Below are 27,591 nucleotides of genomic sequence, written 5' to 3'. Positions count from 1 at the left end.
GAGAAGCTTCTGCAGATCACACACTCCTCAGGAATGTGGGAAGAGGGAAGGCAGAGAATACAGACCTCATGGGAGTCTGACCTGGCCTTCTTTCTTGAGCACTCAGGGCATTTGTCGAATAATGCAGGCATTATGGACAAAAAAGAGTGCAGAAACACAGAAAGAAAGTCACCAAAGTACTTTAAAAGTACCAAAAATCGAAATCAGTGTAAAACACTAACAAAAACCCTTGAAAAGGGAGAGCTCAATGCTCCAGGGTCCTGCTTGCAGGAGCCGGAAAAAAGAACTGAGGCTAAGTTGGACCTGCTATGCATTCTGGGATACTGAGAGAAGGTTCTGGAAGGTTCCTTAAAGGCACAGTATCCTAATTAAGCCACATAATGGCAGCCTATGGGGCTTGTCTGTCCAGGTTCTTCTCTCCATCATTCCTGAGGGATTTTGCTATTAAGCAGGGGAAATCTGTACAGGCTTTGCTGTTTTGTGGATTTTATGGTGGAATTTCTAGTTGAAGTACTGGACAGTGTAGCCTTTTTGGCTGCATTATCTGTCTTTAAATTCTCTCTTAAGTGTCTATGCATTTTCTGCATTTTTTGACACTGTAAGAGATTATTTTTGATTGCTCCGGGGTCCACGCACATGGGCGGGACTATTCACTAGATTATGACTATACACAGAGATCCCCTACTACAGAATTATGATTTACTAACGAAACCCCTGCTGTATCTGACCACAAAAGAGGTGTGCGAGCCCCTACCTTGGACACCTGAATGCCAAGAAGCGTTTGAGTTGATGAAGACTGCTCTATGTTCTGCACCCGTTTTGGGAACACCCAATTACCAGAAGCCTTTTGTACTCTATGTGCACGAGGCGGAAGGTTGCGCGTTGTCTGTCTTAACACAAGATTTTGGAGGGAAACAGAGACCGTGTGCTTACTTCTCTGCAATGCTCGACAACGTGGCAAGAGCGCTTCCGAGCTGTCTAAGGGCTACAGCGGCTGCTGCAGTCTCGATAAGACAATCGGCAGGGCTCGTACTGGGTTCAGCTCTTACGGTAATGGTACCACATGCAGTGGACATTTTGCTGAACAGAACACAGACGCAGCATTTAACTAGCGCTCGTCTGACTGGTTATGAGATGACACTATTTGCCCCACATGTAACGATAAAAAGATGCGCTACCCTGAATCCAGCCACACTGTTGCCTCTCCCTTCAGATGAGAAAGATGGTGAAGTGCATGACTGCCTGTTCCGAACAGAGGAGGAGACAAAAGGGAGAGTAGATTTGACGGATAAGCCCCTAGATGACCCTGACGGAGAGTTGTATGTCGACGGGTCTTGTTTTAAACTAGCGGACGGTACCACAACAGCAGCATATGCAGTCACGACATTACAAACAGTGGTGGAGACTTCTAGAGTCCCGTACAACTCAGCCCAAGCTGCAGAGATAATAGCGTTGATGCGTGCATGTGAATTGAGTGAAGGATTGGATGTGAACATTTATACTGACAGCCAATACGCCTTTGGCGTGGCTCATAGTTATGGAAGACTGTGGGCAGAGAGGGGATTTTTGACATCACACGGACAACGAATTCAACATGGCCCATTGATATTGCGCCTGCTGACGGCTCTAACGCTTCCCAGACGGCTAGCAGTAATAAAGTGCAGTGCACACAAAGCGGTGGTTGATGACGTAGGGCGGGGAAACGCGTTTGCAGATCAGACAGCTAAAGAAACTGCCAGGAACAGACTCCCGCGAATGTTTGTGGCTGGACCGGCTAGATGGGTACCAGACGTTAACATGTTTGCAGACACTGTACAGAGTGTGCGGAACATACAAGAGAAAGTGACTGAGGAGGAGCTGAAGGAATGGAAGAATGGAAAGGGACAGTTGGACTCGGATGAGTGTTGGACGGATGTGACCGACAAAAGACGATGGTTGCTCCCAAATGCATATGTCCTCCCAGTGGTGACAATGGCTCATGGACCAGCTCATATAAGTGCCAAGGGAATATGTAAATTATTAGACCCAGTATGGAGTAATAAGAACATTTCCAGGGTGGCCACACGTTTGGTACAACAGTGCATGATTTGTTTACGACACAATCCTGGGAAGTGAACACCTGTCCCTGTGGGTAATTTTGCACCCCCAACATACCCCTTTGAAGTAATACAGATGGATTACATTGAAATGGAAAGAGTGAACAACCTTAAGTATGCACTTGTGGTGGTGTGCGCATTCAGCAGGTGGGTGGAGGCTTTTCCAACAAAAGACTGTACAGCCATGTCGACAGCTAAAATGTTGATTAAGGAATACTTTAGTAGGTTCGGGTTACCTAGAGTGATCTGGAGTGATAACGGTACATCCTTCAATGCTGAACTGATGAAAAATATCTGTAAGGGATTACAAATCTCTCAAAAATTCCACGCAGCCCTACACCCACAGGCTGCGGGTTTAGTTGAAAGATTTAATGGTACACTGAAATTGAAAATGGCCAAAATACAGGAAAGTACTGGGCTACGCTGGCCAGACGCTCTCCCCCTTGCTCTACTCTCCACACGAGTTACAGTAAATTCCAAGACAGGTGTTTCTCCCCACGAAGTTGTATTCGGCAGGCCCGCCAATGTGTGGGGAGTTCCTAGACCTAAATGTTTCTCAGAGATAGAATATCCTATGTTGACAGACTACTTGTATGCTTTGACTAAAGATCTCCATTCTGTTCACCAGCAGGTAGCAGACACACTGAAGCCGCTGCCTGAGGGGCCCGGCCACGGCATCAACCCAGGGGACTGGGTCGTTGTTAAGAAGTACCAGCGGAAGTCCTGTTTGGAGCCCAGGTGGTCTGAGCCACGATTGGTGCTGCTCACCACCCGCACCGCACTTCGAGTGGAGGGTCGAAAGGCGTGGACGCATGCCTCCCACGTAAGGAAAGTTCCACTACCTTTACCCTATGATGCATGGGTGAGAGGTGGCATTGCAGATCACGAAACAGAATCGTTGCCTAAGTACCTCCCCTTTTCTGATGCTGTGTTGATTGGGGAGGAGCACGACGAAAAAGAACGGAAGCCAGCCCTGAGTACGAATAGCGAGGCTTCTATCGGTCACGGTGCTCAAGCGACCGAAGCCACCTCCTTTCAAAACGACTCACCAATTCTGTTTTCAGCCCCCTAGTGCGAGGGAGCACTCGCTATAACTTGCGGCCCAGGAAAGAGAGGCAAACGCATTGAGCACTGGAAGAAGGGCTGAGATAGGGACTAGGAGTGGACTATAGTCGATAGGTTATTGTAGCAATAGGGATGGACTGCTGAAAGGAGCCCTGGTGCACTTCTGAGACATTGCTTCTGAGACATTGCTGAATGGAACATTACAGTTGTACGTGGGCCCAAGTTCTGTGCTCCTGAGTCACTGCAGTTGTGTGACTCCGTCCCCAGAGCTAATGAGCTCATAGATCGGTTGGGGGCTGCCCGGTACCTTAGTACGTTTGATCTAACGTCTGGGTACTGGCAGATCGCCTTGACTGAAGGGGCAAAAGAGAGGTCAGCATTCTCCACACCAGATGGGCACTACCAGTTCCGGGTTATGCCCTTTGGGATGAAGAATGCCCCTGCCACCTTCCAGAGGTTGGTCAACCAGGTCTTGGCTGGACTGGAGGATTTCAGTGCCGCCTACCTGGACGACATCGCAGTGTTCAGCGCCAGCTGGGAGGAACACTTGCGCCACCTCCAGGAAGTGTTGTTGGCCCTGCGCAGAGCAGGCCTCACAATCAAAGCCAGTAAGTGCCAGATTGGGCAGGGTTCAGTGGTGTACTTGGGGCACCAAGTAGGGAGCGGCAAGGTGGCCCCCTTGCAACCCAAGATTGATACCATCCTGGCATGGGCACCGCCCAAAACCCAGACTCAGGTGAGAGCCTTCTTGGGTCTCACGGGTTATTACAGGAGGTTCGTCAAGGATTATGGTAACATTGTGCACCCCTTGACTTCGCTGACTTCCAGGAAGCAGCCACGACTTGTGATCTGGACTGACGCCTGTCAGACGGCCTTTGACACCCTGAAAACTGCAATGTGCACAGCACCCATACTCCAGGCACCCGACTTTTCTAAAGAATTTGTGGTCCAGACGGACGCTTCAGAGCATGGCGTGGGGGCTGTTCTAGCTCAGGTGAATGAAGAGGGCCGAGACTTACCTGTAGCCTTCATCAGTAGGAGGCTACTTCCCTTAACTTCATGTTAGTCACCCCTATGGTAGGCCCACGGGCAGGGTGCATTGTAAGCATAAGGTAGGACAAGCCTGACAAGGTTGGCATGTCCTAATAGTGAATTACAGCCATATTCGTTTTTCACTATTGTAAGGTAACCTGCTCTCCATCAGTTAGAATGGGCTGCCAGGATTATTAATGTTATAATCCTAGCGGGCTCGGGGAGCATGGTGCAATGTCGAGTTTGGTATACCTGAACTCAGGGTTTAATAACGCATCCGTTTGGGTGGATGGTTTTTGGACTCTGTGTTTGAAAATAGCACTTTTAGAAAGTAGCTATTTTCTTGTCTAACTGTCTACCGGTCTCTGCTGGTTCTGGTGTGCGTGTGACAGGAGCTGGGTGGCTCCAGAGGTCTGAATGAGTCAGTGTGGGATGAGTGGGGCATTTGCATTGAGAGTAGGGGAAGAGTAGCTCCTGATAGCCTGCCCTGCCTGATACAATGCTGGCTCCGCCCCCCTGCCAGGCGACTGATGACTCTGTGCCTGCCTGGGACTTTCCTGGCCCACCTCCTGCCGGGCAACTGATGGCCCTGCCCCTGCCAGTGACAATGCTGGCTCCGCTCCTGCTGGGCGGCTGAGGACTCTGCCCTGCACAGTGAATAGGCCAGGTGCTTCGGCCTGGCAACACCCACAACAAACCCAATATGGGGGGAAATTCCCCTGCATGGACAAAGGGATCAAAGCCAAAAAGGGGTATAAGAGAAGGACCCCTGAACCAAGAATTTAGATCACTTCTGACAAGGAAACCTGAACCAAGGACAAGAAGCCTGCTGATCTAAGGACTGCCTACCCCTTCTGCCAGAGTGCTGTTTGTTGGGGGAATCCTGCATTGCTTCTTTATTTTTGCCAAGGAACCAGGAGAGAGGAACTGTGTGTGTACTCTCAATCTTTGCTAAGAAAATCTCCAAGGGCTGGAAGAGTGCCAGTCTCCTGTTGAAGTCACAGGGCTAAAGGACTTCATCTGCTTAAAGTGCTGTTTGCTGGAACTTGTGAAAAGTAAAGTCCACATTTGTAAAGCGCACAATCACCCGTAAGGGTCTCTAGGCGCTGGGGGCCGTCGGGAAGATTAAGCGAGCTATTGCCCAGAGTCACATGGTGCTGGGCTAACCTGCCGCCGGAGCCGGGGATCGAACCGTGGTCCCCAGATTCCAGCGTCAGTCGCCCTGGCCGCGGCGCCACACCTCTTCCATGAATCCAGCACCTCTGAAAGAATCCAGCAATCTCGACGCCGACGGACGCCGTCGAATCCAGCTCGACATCGTGAGTAACGGCTCCAGTGTCCCGCTTCCTCAACGCCGGCCGCCGGGCCCGATCGACGCCAGCAACAACGCCAGTGAGTAGTGAGTTCGGCTCCAGCTCCAAGTGACCTCGTGTCTGCACCGCTGCTGATCGCATCGACTTCGAGCCCTCTCGACGCCGTGAGCGCTGCTCACTCTTGCAACATCGACAACGCCGTATCCTGCTTCACCTCGTGAGCGCTGCTCCCGCCTGACTTCGGTCGACACCGCTGCAGATCGCCCCGACTCCGAGGCCCGATGGACGCCGAAGACGCGACGCCGGACATCTCGACGCCGCTGATCGAGTGCTTCACTTTTCCAAGGTACTGTGTTGTGGGGGTCTGTGCGACTCCGGGCTCGACGTAGCGCTCCTCGCGGTCGACGCCGAACCTTTGGATTAACTTTGCCTCGACGTCGTGTGACTCCCGTGTGGGTTACATTGTTGCCAAGAACTGTGTTTTAGAGAAGAAGAGTTGCTTTTAATACTAAAGACTTTGTGCTAAGAAGAAACTGTGCTTGAACTATTATTTTTCCTTCCAAGAGTATTTATTAAGATTGTGGTATATTTTTGTCGTTATTTGGTCTTGTGCTAAGCCTTATATAAAAATCCTTATTTTTATAATACTACTGTGTCGTGTCCATTTGTAGTGTATTCACTTTATTACTGTATGTGGTCATAAATGCTTAACGCAATGCCTCTGAGATAAGCCCGTCTGTTTTGCCAAGCTACCAAGGGGGTGAGCAGGGGTTATCTAAGTGTGTGATCCCCTTGCCCTGACTAGAAAAGGTGTGTCCCTATTTGTCAGAAGTGTATACCTCTGCCAACTAGAGACAGCCGCTTCTAACAGCAAGGGACTCACATCTGAGTATACCCTTCCACGCTTAGGGTGGACAAAATTATTTACAACAAGGGGTGGTGATGGACAGAGTCTCTGAATAAAGCAGAGTACTCTCACCCAGTCAAGAGATCAGGGCTAGATCCAACACCGTTTTTTAGCTCATTGCACCATCCCAGTTTCAGAACCTGGCTGTATGCAAATTAGTCTGTCCCTGGCCCAGTGCATCATGGGAACAGGGCAGACCAGACTACAAAAGCCAATTCTTACACTGGGAAGGAAACAAGCTTCCGGGGACCGGTTTCTGGCATTACAGCTGTCTTCGGCCCGGCTTGCTTGAATCCTGATGGTGCAATGAGCAAGGGACTCACATCTGAGTATACCCTTCCACGCTTAGGGTGGACAAAATTATTTACAACAAGGGGTGGTGATGGACAGAGTCTCTGAATTAAGCAGAGTACTCTCACCCAGTCAAGAGATCAGGGCTAGATCCAACACCGTTTTTTAGCTCATTGCACCATCCCAGTTTCAGAACCTGGCTGTATGCAAATTAGTCTGTCCCTGGCCCAGTGCATCATGGGAACAGGGCAGACCAGACTACAAAAGCCAATTCTTACACTGGGAAGGAAACAAGCTTCCAGGGACCGGTTTCTGGCATTACAGCCGTCTTCGGCCCGGCTTGCTTGAATCCTGATGGTGCAATGAGCAAGGGACTCACATCTGAGTATACCCTTCCACGCTTAGGGTGGACAAAATGATTTACAACAAGGGGTGGTGATGGACAGAGTCTCTGAATTAAGCAGAGTACTCTCACCCAGTCAAGAGATCAGGGCTAGATCCAACACCGTTTTTTAGCTCATTGCACCATCCCAGTTTCAGAACCTGGCTGTATGCAAATTAGTCTGTCCCTGGCCCAGTGCATCATGGGAACAGGGCAGACCAGACTACAAAAGCCAATTCTTACACTGGGAAGGAAACAAGCTTCCGGGGACCGGTTTCTGGCATTACAGCCGTCTTCGGCCCGGCTTGCTTGAATCCTGATGGTGCTCTAGGGTCAGACCATATTTCTTGACGTAACAGTGACTCATATGGGAGTAGGATTATGCCTCATCCCCCGTAGGGTCAGGAGCGTATCCCTACCAGCTACTGGGATCAGTTCCCACAGGAGTGAACCCCAGCAATTAGAGTGGACCTCTTTTATCTCGAGGGCCTTTTCAAATGCAGTCAGCCATTTGTCAATATCATCCCCCTTGGTGTACATGGGAACTATTCGCTTCGGTAGCCGATGTTTAAACCCACCACCTCTGGGCATCTTACTATCTACTTCATTGTCGCTGCCACTTCTCCTTTAGGGCCCACTTCCTCTCTTCCAAAGCTATGGAACCTAACTGAGCTTCAAGCACTTTCTCTCTAATGGATATCGGTGGGCCACGTGCAGGGGACCCTGTCCTCCCATCCAGTAGCTGGAAGTATGAACCTGGTGCTAGAAGAAATTGAAAGGTTATCATCATCCAACTCCTGGATGGGTCACCCTCTCCTTCCTTCTCTGGAGCTGCCTGTGCCCAGGCATTAAGGAAGCCAACCAACTCCGCTTTCCTGATCTTGTTGTTGTTGTTAGGTAGCCCCCTGGACCTACACTGAACCCTGCGCTCAGCCCGTGAGTTTGTGGAGTTTAGTGAGATCTAGCTCCATGGTATCCCTAGCTTTGGGTCACACAAACTTCACAAATCAGCAATAGAATACATTTAGAAAAAGATGGATTAAAAAATAGTTTGGCCAAATTAAAAAAATTCAAAACTCAACATTTTTGTTCCAAGTCAATGTAGCAAATTTTTAAAGATCTTAACTTACTTTACTGTATAGTGTCATTTAAACATGTCTGGTTCTACACCGCTGCACACCAAATGTTGGAAGGTGGATTATAAGTAGGGGGTAAGTATGCACCTACAACTAGCAATAAGGCAACCAACGCAATATAAGGTCCAGTCAAGGTCTCAATACATTAGCTCCTGGCTCAACCATTGGTAGCTGGCTGTGAGAAGGCAGGCATAACTCAGGATGTGGGTATGTAAAGCATTTAAAAAACACCAATACATTACAATAAAAATCCCACATCAGTTTATAAAAATAGAAAATATTTGTTCTTAAAAATGACATCAAAACGAAAAAAAGCCTTGCTCGGATACACTAAGCGAGAGGCATTGATCAAAATTTTACCTTCACACTTAGAAACGTTTCTGGAGGATTTTCTCTTGGCGACGTGTAAAACACTTTGTCAGGCCAGATTCGCTGCGCGTTCACTGGCTTGGTTCAGCAGGAGCTCTCGGAAGTCTTGAGCTATGGCGCTTTCAGCGAGAAAGACCTGAAATCCAGGCCAGGTTGTGGTTGTCGGCTTCGCTCTTGGCGTCGAGTCAGTCTACTAATGGAGCTTTTTCCAAAAGTTGTTCCAAACTTCTGGAACTTCTTCCTGAAGTTGTTCTTGAGGGTGCAAAGTGTCCAAAACACAAATCCAAGATCTAGAAGCTCTGAGATAATCCTAGGAAGTTTGGGACTACAGTTCCCACAGTGCACCTGGCCAAATCCTTAAAATTCCACTGGATGCAATCCAGGCTTGGGACTCCTTGAGGAAGATGGTGCAGGGAAGCTCTGTTAACGTGTCGCGTTCAGAGAATCCACTCCTTAATCCTTTTTGAAACAAAGCAAAGTGCTCAGGACTGTAGTTCCAGGTGTGCAACAGGAGCAGTCCTTTAGGGAACAATCCCCTGTGGTGCAGACCAGGGCTGAGCAGGGCAGTCCTCCTCCTCCTTGTAGCATCAGGCAGCAAATCGGAGGTGCTTTGCAGCCCTCATATGTTTATTCAATGAGCTGGGTTGAGAAGCAGGGGGCACCCCAGTCCAATGAGGTGCAGCGTCCTCCAAAGTGTGGCATATTCTTGTCCCACAAAGCAATTCACTACAAAATTTAAGATGAATATTTTCTCTTCTTTGGAGTAAAAGCTGGCTAAACCAACCTACTGGTGTGGCTAATTTTCATTAACAATACCCCTCCACTTCCTGCAAATTCTACTCCCAGACCTGCCGTCTCGATGGGGGTACAGGAATAGGCAGTGAGTCTGGCTTGCATTCCTTATTGTCCTCTCTTTGAAGACAAGCCCCTACCTGGCATGTTCTCTGCTGCAGAGCTTCTCCCATCAGATAATCTCTGCTGTATGCAGGCTACTTATCACATTAGCAAAACAGCTTGGCTAAGCCTGTTAAGGACCAATCAGGAAATGCGGCTAGAAGGCTAGATTTTGGCTCACAGAAAAGAAAGTTCTACAACTTCTTTCTGTACTAGTTATGGTAAATTCAATTGTGGCAATTTGTTGAAATTATTATCTTTATATCCTTGAATATTTTGAACCCTTCTTAGCAATATTTATACTTAGATTACATATTCCAACATCAACCTATGGAGCCAATAATCTACAATGGGGGAAAATGAAATTGGCAGTTTTCTTTAATGTCCCTGCTTATAGTTACATGGAACCGCAGCATGGAGGGAACCTAGGGGAGACCTTAGGGGTGGCATGTAAAAAAATAAGGATTATTACCACTTTGGTGGTACCTTTAGTTTAAATGTCGAATTTGCATAATATTTCATTTAAAAGAGTTTGCAAAGCAGGGCTGCCTTAAAAAATTACAGCAGGTAACACAGTAGTGCACACTCCAACGCTAATCTACTGGGCCTCTAACCCCCCCGCCCTATTATACTAGGTACTTATAGGTAGTTTGATTCCCCATGCCTTATCATATACTAGAGACTTACAGGGGTCTGTAATTAGCATTCTAATTACACCTAAATACAATATACCTTTTTTCATCTGAGTCCAGGGCACAGTCAGAGTCAATTACCACCAGTATCAGTCAAAAAAACGGGGGTAAACAGGGCAAAAAATGAATGACTTTCGCACAGTGACGAAAGGTTATGATCTGTTTCCATGGCTCCCTTGGGGACTAGAGGGTCATGTTCTACGTTGCCAAAATCACCTGCTACTCTGGGATGGTTAGGAGTTCAGGTGCGGCACTATGAGCTAGCCAGGATTTAGGGCAACATATACAGACATTGTAAAGAGACTCAGTCCCCACATTTTGATGTCCTGTCATCCCACGGCAGAGTTCTGCTCTACCTGCAGAATCCCTGTGAAAAGGTAAATTAAACAACCCTTGTCACAGGGAAGATCATCACTTGATTCTCAAATTGGCCAAAAAGTGACAGGTAGTGTGCCAGCCTCAGCCAATGAGGGAAGAAAGAGGGGACTTTGCAGGACTGTTACCTTTCTCTTCATGCCACGCCTCAACTCCATCCTGCTGTTCATATGCTCCAGTAACACCATGTATCTGCCTTTAACACACCCCCATCCTCTGGTATTAGGATTTGCGTTGCAGAGATGCAAAAGACTCACTCACAGTAAGGTAAAGGGGAGCGGCGCATATAAGCACATCATGCCTGCACATTGTGGTACAACTGCCACAAGGGAAAAGTAAATACAGGTATTTGTAAAGCACAAACAATTACCCCTAAGGGTGTCAAGGCGCTGGGGACCGGTGGGAAGATTAAGTGAGCTATTGCCCAGAGTCACATGGCGCTGGGCTAACCTGTCGCCAGGGATCAAACAGTGAGCCCCTTGCTCCGGAGTCAGATGTCCTGGCCGCTGCGCCACACCTCTTCCACAGTAACATGTTATGGCATGGCTGACATATCTGCAAAAAGGTATACAAGTACATGGATGACATATGGGGAAAAATGCATGGCATAGAGGTCCTAAGGGGATATAGGCACTACAGAATGGTTGACATATAGGGGAGAGGCAATGATTAACAAACACTGGTGGTAATTATAAATGTGATGTAAATGGCAATGCAAGTCTATTCTCATATGATAAGCCTCTATTATTACCATCTGGAGGTCGCCTGGCTTTGAACACAATGTACACTGACATATGTAGTACTTTTCCTTGACCAGTGAAGCAAATCAGGTTGATTATGCAAGGATAATGTTACTTACCCAGTAAGCATCTGTTCTTGTCATGTGGAGCTGTAGATTCACAGGTTTTGCATACTCCTATCATCTAGTGTTGGGTCCGGATGTTTGCAAGCTGTTTTTCTTCGATTAAGTCTTTCTAGACATGCGGTAAGGTGACTCCTCCGTTCAGTGATAGTGCGCATGGGCCTCAACTCCATTGTTAGATTGTTTTCCCGCAGAGGTTGAGAATACAGTTAGTAAGTGTAGAAGGGAGATGTCCATGCGTGTGTATGTAAATTGAGAACAGCAACAACTACAGGTGATCGGGGAGGCAGGTGGGCGCATGTGACTCTACAGCTCTATATACCAAGAACAGATGCTTACTGGGTAAGTAACATTATCCGTTCGAGGCACAAGAGCTGTAGATCACATGCTTTGCATAGACTATAAAGCAGTATGCTCCCACAGCGGTGGCTAACCAGTAGTTGTCTGAAACAATGTTTTGAGTACTGCTACATTAGCTTGTTGCATCGCTAACACATCTACACAATAATGTTTGGTGAATGTGTGTGGTGTAGACTACCTTACAGATGTCAGCTAGGGGAATATTCCCCAAGAGGACCATAGTAGCCCCTATTTTGCGAGTGGTATGCACTCTAGTGGTATTGTCAAAGTTCTCTTTGCTTTGGTAGATATGTCTGGATATATTTTACAATCCAAATTGCAATGCCTCATTTAGATATGGGATTGCCTTTGTGTGGTGGAGCAAAAGCAACAAAGAGTTGCTTTGTCTTGCGAAATTCTTTTGTTCCTTCAACGTAATATTGTAGAGCTCTAACATCGAGGGTGTGTGGAGCTTGTTCTGCTACAGAATCAGCTGAGGAAAGCACCCAGGTAACAACAGAGTGGTTGATATGGAAGGCAGAAACTACTTTAGGGAGAAATTTAGGATTGGTATGAAGAACCACTCTGTCTCTGTGAAGCTGAAAGAAGGGCTCTTGTAAAGTTAATGCCTGGAGTTCACCAATTCTCTTCAGTGAAGTTATTGAGATGAGGAAAGCAACCTTCTATGAGAGGAATTGTAATTGGTACCTATGCATTGGTTCGAATGGTGGACCCATTAGCCTTGTTCCACACTGGTGCAGGAGGGACTCTTATGGGTATCACTCTTTTTAACCCTTCCATAAAGGCTTTAATCACTTATACTCTGAATAGAGATAAGTATGGTCTGTGTTGTAATTATGCAACTAAAGCTGCCAGATTTAAGCGAATGAATGTATAGGCTAGTCTAGATTTCTGTAAATATAACTTGTAACAGATGATGTTCTGTATGGAAGCATAGAGGATTGATATTGTTAGAATAGATAACAAATCACTTCCTTTTTGCTTCATAACATTCCCTGGTAGTAGGGTTTCTAGCTTCTTTTAGGATATTCATACAGTCGGGTGGTAGGTGTAAATAACCAAACTATGACTTCAGGACTCAAATAGCTAGGTTGAGTTCTTTGGGGTTTGGAAGCCGGATTTCTCCATGGCTCTGAATGAGGAGACTGGAGGTGAGATGCAGCTTTTGGTGTGGAACTTTTGACAGCTCCATTAGAGTGCGAACCAGGGTTGACGGGCATATGTGGGAGCTGCAAATTTGTGTGAGGGATGTTTGCCTGAGCTTCCGAACTACCAGTGGAATGAGTGGGAGAGGCGGAAAAGCGTAGGCAAATATTCTTAAACAGTTCATCCATAGGGCATTGCCTTTGGAAAGCTGGTGTGGGAGCCTGGAGGCGAAGCGTGGGCATTTTGCGTTTTCTGCTGTGGCGAACAGGTGTATCTGAGGAAATCCCCATTGCTGAAAGTTGGGGAGAAGAACCTGGGGATTAAGTTCCCACTCGTGGATTTGCTGCCTCCGTCTGCTGAGGTCGGCAACTTGACTGTTTACTCCCGTAAGGTGTTCTGCCAGTAGATACATTTTGTGGTGAATGGCCCATTTCCAAATGGCTTGTGCTAGGCGTGACAGTTGGAGAGTGTGTGCCCCCCACCGCTTTTCTATATAGTACATAGCGGTCATGTTGTCCGTGCGGACTAGGACAGCTTTGCCTACAAGGTGAGTTTGAAAGGCTTTCAGCGCTAGAAACACGGCTAGCAGCTCTAGATGGTTTATATGGAGATGTTTGTGCTTAATAGACTCCACAAGCCTAATATTGTGTGATCCTGTAAGTGAGCACCCCAACCAGTGAGAGATGCCTCTGCTGTTAGCACTGTCTGTGGAACAGGGTCGATGAAGGACCGCCCTTTGGATACATTTTGTGGATTCCGCCACTGCAGAGAGCGATGGGTGTGGCCGTCTACCAACACTAGATCGGTTTAGTCGACCCTGCGACTGGTTCCACTGACTTGCTAAGCATTCTTGAAGCGGACGCATGTGAAGTCTTGCATGGATTATGATGCAAGACACCATCATTCCCAGCAGTTGCATGAAGACTCTGGCTGGTAATGAGTGGTTGGTCTGAAACTGAGTGAGAAAATACTGAATACTGTAAATTCGGGCTGCATTGGGAGACTAGAGCTTTTTGAGTTCTATGGTGGCTCCCAGATCAGGTTGTGTGTTTGAAGGCTGCCGATGGGACTTAAAAGCGTTCACTGTAAACCCTAGTTGATGTAGTAGGTGAATTGTGGATTCAGTGTGTTGGAAACACTTCTGGTAAGTGCCGGCTTTGATGAGCCAGTCGTCCAGGTAGGGGGAAGACATGAATACACTGTCTTCTCAGAGGATTGCCAGATGGGGAGGAATTGTAGAACACGTCCCCAGACAGGTGTTGAAAGATCAGGGGGAATGGTAGGTAAGTCACTGCTGGTTAGGTGAAGGGGAGTTGTGGGGTGTTCAATCAATCAGGGAGGTTTTGAGCACGCTATTTACCGGTGAGGGACCCAAGGTGCTTGGGTGGGGAAGTCGAAGAGCCAGGAATGAGGGTCTTCCTGAAGATATGCAGGGTGGGGGCACGTCTGATGTTGATCGGTAGATCGTTCCAGGTCTTGGCCATGATGTGGGAGAAGGTCCTTCCACCCGTTCTGGCCCTGCGGATGCATGGAGGTTCGGCGAGGGCAGCGGATCAGAGCTTTCTCTTGGGTACGTGGAAGGAGATTCTGTTGTTGAGGTATTGGGTTCCGGTGTTGTGGAGGCATTTGTAGGTGTGGGTGAGTAACTTGAAGGTTACTCTTTTCTCAACGGGCAGCCAGTGAAGGTTACGCAGGTGTTGGGTGATGTGTTTGTGTTGGGGGATGCAGAGGACGAGTCTGGCTGCGGTGTTCTGTATGGTCTGGAGTTTACGGAGCAGAGACATGTTGATCCTGGCCTGCTGGTTATGAGTGCGTGGGTAATGGTCTTCTTTGATTCGGGGGGGGGGGGGGGGGAATCCATTTGAAGGTCTTTAGGAGGATGTGGAGGGTGTTGAAGCAGGTGGAGGAGACGGTGCGGATTTGCCGGGTCATTAAGACGCCCCTTCGCTGGGGCATCTGTGCGCTCTATAAATCCGGCTAACATAACATACCAAGAGGGTGGAGTCCACTACGATGCAGAGGTTTAGGGTGTGGTTCGTGGGGATGAGGGGGTTGCAGAGGGCGGTAGGCCACCAGGAGTTGTCTCATGCAGAGGGGGAGAGTCAGAGGATGAGCACTTCTGTCTTCTCCGAGTTGAGCTTCAGGCAGCTGCTGCTCATCCAGGATGCAACGTCTTTCATTCCTTCCTGGAATTTGAGCCTGGTGGTGATGGGGTCCTTGGTGAGGGAGAGGATGAGCTGAGTGTCGTCAGCGTATGATCCTAAGCTGAGTCTGTGCTGTCTGACGATGGCAGCGAGGGGGGCCATGTAGATGTTGAAGAGCGCTGGGCTGAGCGTCAATCCTTGGGGTACTCCGCAGTTGGTTTCCGTGGGCTTGGAGAGGAAGGGTGGGAGTCTGATTCTTTGGGTTCTGCTGGCAAGGAAGGAGCAGAGCCAGTCGAGAACAGTACCTGTATGCCGGCTTTGTGGAGTCTGGCTGTGAGTGTGCAGTAGGAGACGGTGTCGAAGGCTGCAGAGAGGTCGAGTAGGATCAGGGCCATGGTGTGCCCTTGGTCGAGGAGGGAGCGGATGCCGGATGTGGCTGCAAGTTCAGCAGTCTCAGTGCTATGGCTATTACGGAATCCGGATTGGGAGGGATTGAGGATGGACTTTTCTTCTACGAATTTCATGAGTTGGATGTTGACGGTCTTCTCTGTGACTTTTGCCGCGAAGGGGAGGAGGGAGATGGGTCGGTAGTTCTTGAGGTCCGTGGGATCTGCTGAGGGCTTCTTAAGTAGGTGTCTGACTTCTACGCGTTTCCAATCGTCGGGAAAGATGCCGGTGTCAAAGGTGGTGTTGATGGTGCGCCGTAGGTCTGGAGTAATGGCGGCGGCGGCTCTGTGGAAAATGTGCGGGGGTAGGGGTCTGAGGGGGCTCCTGAGTGTATGCCTTCCATGGTCGATGCGGTGTCTTCGGTGGAGAATGGGGTCCAGGATGAGCTGGTGGGCTGGCTGGCGTTGCTGGGGGATGGAGTGGTTTCGGAATCAGGTGTCCGGTCGTTGAAGTGGTCATAGAGGCCCTTGATCTTCACATGGAAGTGGGCGCTGAGCTTGTTGCAGTGGTCCTGGGAGGGGGTGATGTCTGTAGTCTTGCTGGGGGGTTTGGTGAATTCCAGGATGATGCTGAAGAGTTCCTTGGAGTTGCTGGAGTTTGCAAGGATTTTGTTCTGAATGAAGGTCCTTTTGGTAGATCTGATGTGTTGGTGGTATTCGGTTATGGCGTTCTTGTAGGTGGTGCAGTCTTCAGAGGATTTGCGGTTTCTCCAGTTCTTCTCGAGACGTCTGCAGGTGCATCTGGATTCTTGGAGGTCGGCCGTAAACCCTTCCAGGGGCGCAGTCTGTCGGGGTTACGTAGGGGCACAAGCTTGTCTGCGCATTTCTGGAGTTCTTTGGCTGCGAGGTTGGCGTAGGTCGAAGTGGCAGGGGCATCGCGGTAGAGGGTGGAGTTGAGCTGCTCCTCAGTGATTTTGCTCCAATTGCTTCGTGGAGCGGAGGTGCAGGTTTGGGCGCTGTGGGCTTGTTGATGTGCAAGTGTACGCAGCGGTGGTCTGTCCATGGGGGTTGTGTTGTGTGGCTGAAGTGGATGTTGTTCCCTCCTGTTGAACCACAGACCCTACCTTTGCCGTTGTTTCCTCTGTATCCTCCTCTAAAGAAGCTTCTTGTGGAGGAAGATTGATTGTTGCCTTTATACGAGGAAACCTTGGTGTCTGAGGATGTGGTCCTGGACACCCCCCACGATAAAAGGAGCGATGGAAGGAGCCGCGGTTTGAAGGAGTGTGTAGGGCTTCCATTGATTTAGCTACCTCTGAATCTTTTTACATTTTGTTTTGTCTAATGCCCGATCAACTTCAGGCCCGAAAAGATGCTCGTTATCAAAGGGAGTGTTTAAGATTAATTGTTGGACTTCAGGTTATTAGCCCGTTTACAGGCATTGGACACAACAAGGGAGTCTAATGGGTAACGGCCCCTTAATGAAAACTGGATCATATGGAGCAGGCTTATATATATCTGTTCTGGGAGTCCGAATACGAGCACGTACAGGGTCATTGATGTCATCGGTATGTCTCATCATAACTTTGAGCATAGGGAGAGTCTGACTAGACCTGTGTGTACTACTCAAAGTTTCAAACAAGAAATCTTCTAGGGATTCTTTGTGTAGCTGTACCCCGTGATATTATGCAGCTCTAACAAGTAGTTCTAAAAAACCTACGTTGTCGTCAGGAGGGGAAGGCTTTGTAGGGTAAAGGTCTGGGTCATTATCTGTAGGTGGATCGATAGTGTAGTCTTTCCCCGGCTCTACAGGTAATTGAATATCCCCATCATCATCAGGCTGTGAGGGTGAAGAGTTTTGTGGTGCGATAGGTAATGGTTCTAATGTTGGAGAAGGTGGGGAAGGTGTAGGGGAACATGGTGGAAGAGGAAGAGAAGGGTTAGTACCGATATTCTTCTTCAATGGAATGTTATACTGTATGTCCTATGACGTGGGTTTGTGTTTGCGAGGCCGTTTGGTAAGAAGATGGCCCTTATCAGGATTAATGTAAAGTTCCTTTTGCTTAGGATCCGATTTGGAAGGTGCGAAGTTGAAAATCGGATCCTGTGGCTTGGAAGGAGCATCTTTCAGTTTCGGCACAGACTACTTCGGTACCGGGATGGAATGACCTTCCAGTGCGGAAGGTTTCGGCTCTAAAGCAGTCTTTGCAATGGAGCCGAAACCTTAGAGCTCGAATCCAGACTTTGGCCGACTCAATCCTGAGCCGGAAAGCTTAACGATTTTGGTGCCGAGGCATGAGGCGGGGTGACAGAAACATAGTCTTGGTGCCGACCTTGGCCTGGAGGCAGAGGTGGAAGTGAAGCCTTATGCTTAGTTTGAGCTGGATTTCAGGGCAAGGAGTGTTCGGTACTCACGGGACCTTGCGGAATGTCTTCTTCCATCTACGAGTCCAGTTCCGCCACGGATAAGGCCTGCTCTTCCTGTTCCGTAAATCAAAATCTTCATGCTCGGATCCTTCACCGAAGATGTCCAGCATGTATTCAATGTTCTGGCTTTGCATTTCACGACATTGAGCCTGACTATAGTGGAAAGTTTTCTTGGATCGAAACGATCTGCACGGGTTGCAGTCCTGTTCGTTGTGCTCCGGAAATGAGCACAAGTTGCACACTTTGTGCGAGACGGTGTGCAGATACTTTGCGTGGCACCGATGACCGAATTTAAATGGAGTCCGTTCCATCAACTGCGAGGTAGACCGACGCAGTTAGGCCATACGGCCTTCCATGAGTTTTCCGATCAAAATTAAAATTTTCTCCGACCGACACGCCGAGAAGTGGGATACGCGTATGAAACAATACAGACACGGGTAGAGTGGATTGCGCACCGAAAGTAACCTGAAGAACGGCAAAACACATGCGAACCCGATGGTAGAAAAAAAACAATCAAACAAGGTAGTCTATGTCCATGCACACTATCACCGAAAAGAGGAGTTAACTAAACTTGTGACTGGAAAGACTTGTTCAAAGAAAAACAACTGGCAAACATCTGGACCCAACACTAGATGGCAGGAGTATGCAAAGCATGTGATCTACAGCTCACATGCCTCGAACATTACTTTTCTTTAAACTGGACATAGCTGGTAAGGGCCATACGTTATAAATGACACTTTCTCTCAGTTCCGTCTTTTGACCTACTGCATGTTTTATTTTGATTTCTGCATCAGTTGCTTTTCAGTTTAAACATCCAAGCAGGCAAACTTCTGGCTGATGGCACACGGCAGTCAATCACTTGGTAGCTGTGTGCTGTTTTTGTTTAGCTCGAACTCCCTAATTTCAGTTACTTATAAAGCCCCAAACCACCCACTGTACTGGGTTGGCTTTACTGGATTATATGACTCAGGTTTGGAAAAATATCAGTTTTATAAAAACGGATAGCGGTTAGTGCTACAGTTAGCAGAAAACTATTTCCAAAATACTTTTGCGGTGCCATGGAAGGTTAATGTGTTCTGGATGCTAATTGCAACGTTTCTGATGATACTACTGTTGCTTGGTCAATATCAATTGAATCTGTTTTTTTACTGTAGTTATGCTTATAGCCCATTGCTTTGTCTAAAGATATGGAGGGTTTGAAAGGACATGTCGAGCTACCTATCACGTATATACTGTATCCGGATTACCTGATAAACAATAAATAAGATATAAAGCAAGATTAAAAAAATAAATAAATAAATCATGATACACTATTTGAAATACCAGGGGAGGGCAGAGAGCCCCTCGAGACTGGTTTCTTCTCTCCATAATTTGAAGTCATAGCCTTCATGTAAACCTTCCCCTATCAAAAAGATGCTCGTAGCTGGGAGACCGCCTCTGAATAGGGAGAGTGGGTATCAAAAGCTTAGGGACTAACAGTTTCCTGGAGTGCTAGGACTTCAGGAAAGACAAACAAGTGACTTCAGAGAGTAGCTTAACAATTGTAGAAGGCAAGGCACAAACATTTGAATAGCTTAATATGTCCAGTACTGGGTTTTCAGTGATTCAGTTGTCCGCTAAGTTGCCTACGTGACTGTTATGGTAAGGACTCGCTATTATTGCTCCTGTAGGGCTGAAGCACATGCTTGAGATATGCTCAGGATGAGTGACTGACATGGACATTGCTCATGTTGCACAAGGACAATTTTGTTTAGTCCATTTCAGTCATTTTGCAAAATCAACTCACTATGTTACATCAAGTGTCCAAGATTTTGCAGAAAACATTTCTAGGTTTCGATTTTTTTTTTTAAGATGTTATCACCAAAGTCATTTCGTTGTATGCTATTTCATTTGAGGGACTGATATTTAACAGGGTACATATTTTGCAAATAGCATCCTCTGGCTGGGATGCACTACCTTCTCAAAAGCCCAGGCATCAACCTATTCATCTTCGTAACTGTAAGCCTTTAAAAAAAAAATCATGCCCCCCAGTCAGGTCAAAAAAATCCTCGGTAAAATCGGCGTTTGAGGAATAGACGGGCATGGTGGGATTTCACTGTGCGGCCAAAAGAGCTAGGACAGACATCCACGCATGCCTCTGGATCGTCACTGAAAGCAAATTCAACATGACTGCCCAAGTCAACACTGTCACTGCTTCATACATCCATACCCTGAACATGCTGAGGAAAATGTTCAAATAGCTCCCAATCAGCAACTGGAAAACCATTACAAAAGCACTTGTCACAAACAAGCTAGTCTATGGGAACACTCTCCATGCCGGGATCAACAAAAAACTCAGCAGAAGGCTGCAGACCAATCAGAACTCTGCAGGTAGAATCACTCAACAACCCTCGCCGTGCACACATCACACCACACCTGAAGGAGCTCCACTGGCTCACCATACACAAAAGAGGACAATTCAACTCCTCACCTACACTTTCAAGGCACTACACAACAGTGGCCCAGCATACCGCAACAATTCCATCTGCTTTCACAAACTTTCTAGACACCTACGCTCGTCAGGACTCCTACTTACACACATGCCACGCATACAGAACATAAGACCTGGTGGCAGAGCCTTCTTGTAAATCGCTACTAACATATGGAATAAACTGCCCCTACACAGAAGAGCCTCCTCCTCATTCCTTGAATTTGCAAGCCGCTGAAGACCTGGCTTTTCGAGTAGTCCCACTAGGCCTTGGGTTTGACTAGACTCACAGCTGCTCGTCGCCAGGATACCCTCTCGGGTGATAGTGCGCTCTACACATCAGCATCAATCAATCACATGTCATAAAATTTACGGTACCTGTGTTACATTGCAACTTCTTCATGCCTGTGAGTTGCCCGTGTGTTTTGCAGTCTTACAAGATGCTGGTCTTGAGCTGCATTGAGGGTGCATTGCAGCACAGGGCTGAGAGATTGGAAACCAGTCCCTACGAGATTAAATAGCTCTAATACTGCATACATATGTGAACATGAAGGGTATACATGCAGTTATTTGAGAAACGACTTGCCGTGATGAATGACATGCTCTTGTAAGTAGGGAAATGCTGAATTTGGCGAGGTGTGAAAGTTTGTGAGAGGAAGGAAACAGAAAAAATATTTAGCTAAAATAGTTTTATTTAAAAAATGGCTTTTCATATATACTTGCACATAATTTCAATCACTTTAAAAATGAGTATATTTTGCTACAATGCTTGTAAAGCCAGTTCGCATCGATATACACACAGCACACCGCAGTGTCAGTTTTTAAGCAAAAATAGCTTTTAACAAATTAGTCTGCAGGTTTCCACAATGCTGTCGTTTCCTATTCAAGTTGTAGGCTGAAACCCCCTCCACTGTGGGGACCACATGCCAAAGGTGGGCAGTTAGAAACAGTCATGCCTATAGCCAAACTGACATAATAGCACTTTCGTGATGCAGTAGACATCAGATATTCTTAAATCATCCTTTACACAGAAAAGACATTTTTTCATTCAAAATAATATATGAGAAAGCGGCAATCAATTCTGAGAAAGATGACACTCTACTTTTTATGTGGACGATAACAAGGACCACAGTCACTGATCCCTGACATTTCACTAAGACAATTCACATTTTTTCCTATGCCCACCCAAGAATTATATGCATTAACTATAACAAGTAATTTGATCAAAAACACAAAGTTTACTGAATACTCCAAAATTTAAGATGAGAATTAGGTCAATACAAACATTGGATCAAATTATGTGCTGTACATAACCCCAACAATACAAAACATACATATAGCAAGGCTACCATGCCATAATTCTGAATTTAAAAAAATATATGTTTGCTTTACAAATAAACTCAACAAGTCTGCACCTTTCCGTTTCTGCTTCACTCTCAGTTGAAATAGCTTTCTCCCATTCAAATAAGAATGGACTTAACTGCTGAGATCCTACTAGAAGCAGATTGGTTTGAAAGCAAGCTTAATTATGTGAGTTGATATAACAAAAATGTCTAGGATATTGGAGGCAGAGACCCATACTCCCCAGCACACACTTTTAAAAAGCTATACACTACTACATGTTACTTTTATGTGCAAAAGTTGAAGCGCTAAATATGCTTTAAATTCAAAAGTATCTAAACATCTTCATTATATTGGCAATGCAAAGAACATCGACTACAATGGCAATCAAGAAATTAACATCAATTGATTGGCTTAGGATTTAAGTTGCTGTCCATAACTTGAATTCTCCATTTGGTAAGCAGAATAAGGTGCAATAGAAAGTGGGCATGGTATGCTCTATGAACAAACATTGCGCTCTCAAAAGCAGCCTTTTACTAAACTACTAAGCCAAAGCGACGATAGCACTCCTTTGACGTGGCACCAACAGAAGTGTGATCTTGCGTCTTTTTTGGATTTACACCCAACTTCACTATAATTGGCTTCGTGCAACTGAACGGGCCATACAAACGATAATACGACATAAGAGTAAAATGTTTCTAAATACAGGGGTGGTTTGAATATTGCAAACACAAACTATGATGAAAAGAGGCAAATGCCGAGATGGAAAGAATATAAAAGTAGAAAAAATACACAGGGAAGAAAAGATTGAACAATGTGCAGGATTATGCAAATATAAGTACAGCAATAAAGAGGAGGCTTGATCAGGAAATGAAATGGAGGTAAAACGAAAGAGACGCAATGTCATTAGTGCTGTTGTTCCATGCTCCCCACCTAACAAAAAAACACAACAAGACACTCGCAACAAATCAAAATACATCAACATCTACAAATAACTCCCCAGCATGGCTATCTCTATCTCCACTGCTATTGTGAGCTGAAGTGCTGAAAAATAGAAGAAATATCACCAGTCACATTCTAACCATTAACTCCAAAACCAAAAATGGAGCTGATCAGCAAACAGAAAAAATTAATTTAGTGGTGGTGTGCAAATACAGACATCAGAGTGAAATGCATTCTTGTATTACATATGTAAACAGGGAATAAAACCACAATAAACAGTGCCAGAAAGGCACCCTCTTGGGTACACCACAGAGATCTCTGGGGGTTATAAATCAATCTGTACATTAAGGTGAGTGGGCAAATGCATCCTCTAAAGTTATTTCTGTGTACCTGGCCAGTCAGAAGCTTGAACCATAGTGCAGGTTATACAGACAAACAAGGCCCTTAACATGTTCTCCCACAGAGTATTCATCCAAGGATGTACCATACAGGGGTATATAACTAGCAACATGTTGTTCCAAAATATAAGATTAAGTTTTAATTGCTGCAGTTTAGGTTTGCCATTAAACTAAGAATGCAGTCGTTCTCGACAAAGAGGCAACCAATTTAAATATTGGTGTGCTGATCAGATGCAGCCATCTCGTCTTCCCATTCTCTAGAGCAGGAATAGTGCAAACAATATTGGTGCTAGAATACTTTGTCTTTGGCGTTTCCTTACCCACTCAATTTTCAGCTCCCAGATGCAGCAGAGCACTCTTTGATGTCCCCTGTTGGTGGGTCAGTAAGTAAATTCTCTAGCTCAGCTGCTGATTTGGCAGTTTTTTCCTAGGATGCCAAGTATTAACATTTTCTGTCGTCATTTTGAACTTTTTATTTGAACCTCTACAAATCAGAAAAGCTTTAATAACATAACGCACACTTATTTCAGTGTCTGAGGTTTTCACTCTTGCCTTCAGCTATGAAAGCACACTCTGTTAGAACTACAGTGCACAAAGAGTTGCTGTTCCTTCAACTGATGTGGCCAAAAATGCTTCCAAATGCCTGAATAAGTCAAAGTAGAACAATTTAGAAGCAGCCATGGAGTTACATTGAGGCTTATATCTGAAAAAAGTAAATCCAGATGAATAGATTCAAGCTACAATTTGTCCTACATTTGTTTGGGACTACCATTTGTGTTTTTGGTAATTCACAGAGTTCCAGAGAGATTCACTGTGAAATCTGTACATTTCCTTTCATGGATTTTCAGAGTTTAGACCATAGTCCTGCTTATCATTAATTGTTTTGTTAAAAGATATATCAATATATATAAAAATAATATTTCTGTACACTGTGTTTTCTACCAAAGAAAAGCATCCCTCTGGATAATCCTGTTCCTCAACACCCACAACAAATAAGATGTAGTTCCTTCCCTGTCCTACCTTTGAATTGTACAGTAGAAGGTTTTTGTTAACGGTGGCAAATACTGATAAAGATAGGACTTTCTGGGTGGTCACAAATAAAACATTTGTAGGCACAGTATAAACATCCCAGTCTTGCTCTTTTCGTTTTAAAACAACCATACTTAGATATTTGATGTACTTTCCACATGAGTTAGTTGAATTTATGCTCATGACAATTCCCATATTCTGGCTATCTAGATTAGAAAATAGATTATACAAACATAAATTCAACTGAGTACATAAGTGGTGGCAAATTTGAATTTCCACTGCACAGAATCCGAAGTTGTTGATATGGATTCACAAGAAGGCAAAAGCGACAAGTATCCAGTTATTTTAAACCCAAAGAATACAGCAGAAAAGGTATTTTTTATGAAGAGAAATTTTAGATGATACCGCTTTCAACTTTGAACAAATTATTTGAGCTAGACAAACCCTTCTGACCCTGTGCCACAGTTCCCTTTCCCATCCATAGTGAAAGTTCATACAAAAGGGACAGCCCACAAGAGTACCTGCTAGGTGAAAGACATCACTGAAATCAAAGGACAATGAACATAACATTCCCTGTGGGGGGACATCTATTTCAACACTTTAATATGGGGAGGAAATTAAACTTTCACTGAAAGGAACTCACCACAAAAATGTGACGGTAATCATCACCAGGGTGCATTCCATAAGAACCATGTACTGAAAAAAAGGCTTTAAATTTCATTCGATTTCAAAAGAAACACCTACGATTCTTTGAACACTGGTGATATAGTGAATTTGGCAAAAGCATTTCACATACAAATATTTGGTGTCATTTATCCTGGATGGTGTCATTTAAATATGTATTCCTAATTTTGATTCCTGTGTTCCAACATACTCTTGAGGGGGACTGTTTCCTTACTAGTCAAGGAATGCCTTCTATGGGAAAAATCAGCTATTGTTGCCTATATTTTGTTTTAAAGAGCTATATGGATTCCCGGATTTATCCAGAGTTGACCAACAGTATACATTTTAAAGCAAGACCTAAGAGACATTACTTGACAGTTAGAAGAAATCATCCACACGTTTGCTACATCAAAAATACACTACTGCCAATAAGAGTTGGCTACAAAATGAATCCAGAATAGGGCCAAGCAGGCAACTTCTTTTTAAGAGTGTTTGTAATACTATGTCTGCAATGCTCAGTAAAGAACAGTTCAGATCACAGCAGGGTTTTTTGTAATACGCTGAGACACAGAGGCAGCACTTTAAGACTAGTAAATTCAATACGTCGACAGGAGTACCTCTGCAGCATTAATAAAAATAAACAGTGTTCTGTATAGTGCTTCATTGCACACACATGGACTATTCACTTTAGAAAGAGCATGTCTTTATTAACCAACTCCATAGTACTCACTGTTACTGCTTCTAACAGCCGAGTTGGCCACACAGTAATTCAAATCTGCGACGTGTGGGTAACATCAATTTTTCTACAGCAAATACATTAACTCAATGCACCATTTCACTTGCTATACCAATTCTTAAAATTCAATTAAATAACCCAAGACTTGGCCACTTGTTGAGCAAGCCTGTATGAGTAGGTATTTATACTGTCCAAACCGAGCTTTGTTAGCAATGGGATGCCGTACAAAGCAGCAGTGCATAAATGAAATCAATCTCCAGGTGAGCGAAAAGATTCAAAACTGTACAAAAGAGATGGCCGGACAGGGCTGGGGCATGGAGGAAGTATGAATATCCTTATTGAATTGAGTTTTGAAGAGATGGGTCTTCAGGGAGTTCCTGAACTGTGGGAGCGATGGTGAGAGTAGGATATTGTTCCCAGTCCTCTGTACGCGGAGGGAGAAGGCTTGACTTCTGTTCTCCAATTTTGCATTTCAAGCCTAGCAATATTTTTACTCTTTATGCTGCATTGGCCACTTGACTTGGTCAAATATGCCAGTGTGGCGGTTTAAGCAGTTCTGCAGACTTTGCAGAAGGATTTGAAGATGCAAATGGTCTCCGAAGGGCTAATTAAGTGTCTTCAGGGAGAGGCTATTTTGTCAACCATTTAATGAAATGGGTTCCAACGTGTAGGATGCCAGTCACTGAGGCCAATGTAGAGACAAAGACGCTAGATATTACCTTATACAGAAGGAGAGGCCAAGGGCTTGTACTCGTAATGTAAATATTACTTCAAGGTGTAGGGGGTTTCATTTCTTTAATGAGGCGCTGGTAACAACACATGAATCATTTTTTGTCAATCTGTGTTTCAATGGATAGTCCAATGCAGAGACTAAATCAGACATTTGTTTACCCATGGGTTGGTTTTACAGTATTTTTTTAGGATCTTGAAATTGCTTCCCATTTGTGCTCCAGCTCTGTCAATACTCTCCTTTAAGCAAAACCTCTTTCGCTTGCAATCCTTTGCATGACTGATCCCAACTGTTGACTCCCTTTATTCTGGCTGCATCCTCTCCCTTGTCATCCTCATCTGTACTCTACCTCCAAATACGTGAACCACTCTGTTGCTTTGTAGCTACACTAACATCCATACATGGGATTGGTGTCAGCCTACACAAATGAACAAAACTTAAAAGAAACGCACGCTGTCAAAGACAATAGGTTTCCTATGGCTTTGCTAATGCTTTTCAGCAGGTTTAGATTGGGTGTCCAAGAACTTTTGCAGCTACCCTGCTATTAAGAGAGAATTGATGGCAGTCGAGGAAAATAAACAAAGAACAATGGACACATTTCCTATGGATGGGTCCAGTGCCAATCCCTGACGTTTCGGTGATATCTCTTCAATGTATTCTTGACCCACAGCTTTCTATGCCGTCTCATAAAAACTGTACCACCATATTGCTTTTATTAGTTGAAAGGTTTGAAAAGATCTTGTTGCTTTTTCCCGTTCAATCTTCATGGGCAAGTTGTCACCTTTTTGTGTTTTCTCAAGACTAAAATAAGCTAATCTTTACAAAAGCCTTCCTGAGGTTTGCTGGATCAGATTCAACAGGTGCAAACTTTTGTTGTAAGAGTAGCCAATGGGTAAAAAATAAGTCACTATATCACTAAGGTTCATGTTTGTGTGCACTGGTTCCTTGTGAAACTGAATTTCTTTTAAAACCCTCTGCCTTATATATCATGTTTTTAATGACCCCCAAAAACACTTGGCTTCAGCTTTTCAACTTGTAGTCCTACAAAATACCTTTGCTCAGGCAATGCTATTCTCTGCGCCCAGAATGGGAGAACCAGGATTGGTAGTAGATAACTAGCTGTATGCAGCCCCCAGTTGTGGGAACCAATACCCATCAGTCTTAAATCTATTACTTTCAACACAAATGTACGAAAGCTTTAAAAACAACTTTTTGTTCTAATTTATTGTTTATCACTTACTCAGTACTTCTGTTTCTGGATCTTATTACCACCAGATTGGCTGTTTTAGGTGAACGTTTGGGTTGTACAAGTCTCTGTTATTTGTAGTGACATTTTGCAATGTTTCAGCAGACCATTAAACAATATTTCAGAATTTCATTCCAAATATTCCTGCCTTTGATATTAATTCTG

General features: G+C 45.3%; 1 protein-coding gene across 2 annotated transcripts in view; it reads right to left on the bottom strand.

The window, feature by feature from the left end:
- ELK4 (ETS transcription factor ELK4) overlaps positions 1 to 27,591 on the bottom strand; it is a 294,888-nt gene that overhangs the window by 170,732 nt on the left and 96,565 nt on the right. Inside the window, exon 6 of one of the 2 annotated variants that reach the window (XM_078644593.1) lies at positions 21,016 to 22,726. The exons of the other annotated variant lie outside the window; for it this stretch is intronic. The gene's annotated coding sequence lies outside the window, so the exon portion shown is untranslated. Of the gene's footprint in view, positions 1 to 21,015; positions 22,727 to 27,591 lie in introns of those variants that run through there. 2 annotated transcript variants of the gene reach the window in all.

This window comes from Lissotriton helveticus, chromosome 5_1 (assembly GCF_964261635.1).
Source record: "Lissotriton helveticus chromosome 5_1, aLisHel1.1, whole genome shotgun sequence".
In the NCBI taxonomy this organism is placed as follows: Eukaryota; Metazoa; Chordata; class Amphibia; order Caudata; family Salamandridae; genus Lissotriton; species Lissotriton helveticus.
The sequence above is the reverse complement of the archived record's forward strand: the minus strand, read 5'-3'. Positions and strand labels throughout refer to the sequence as shown.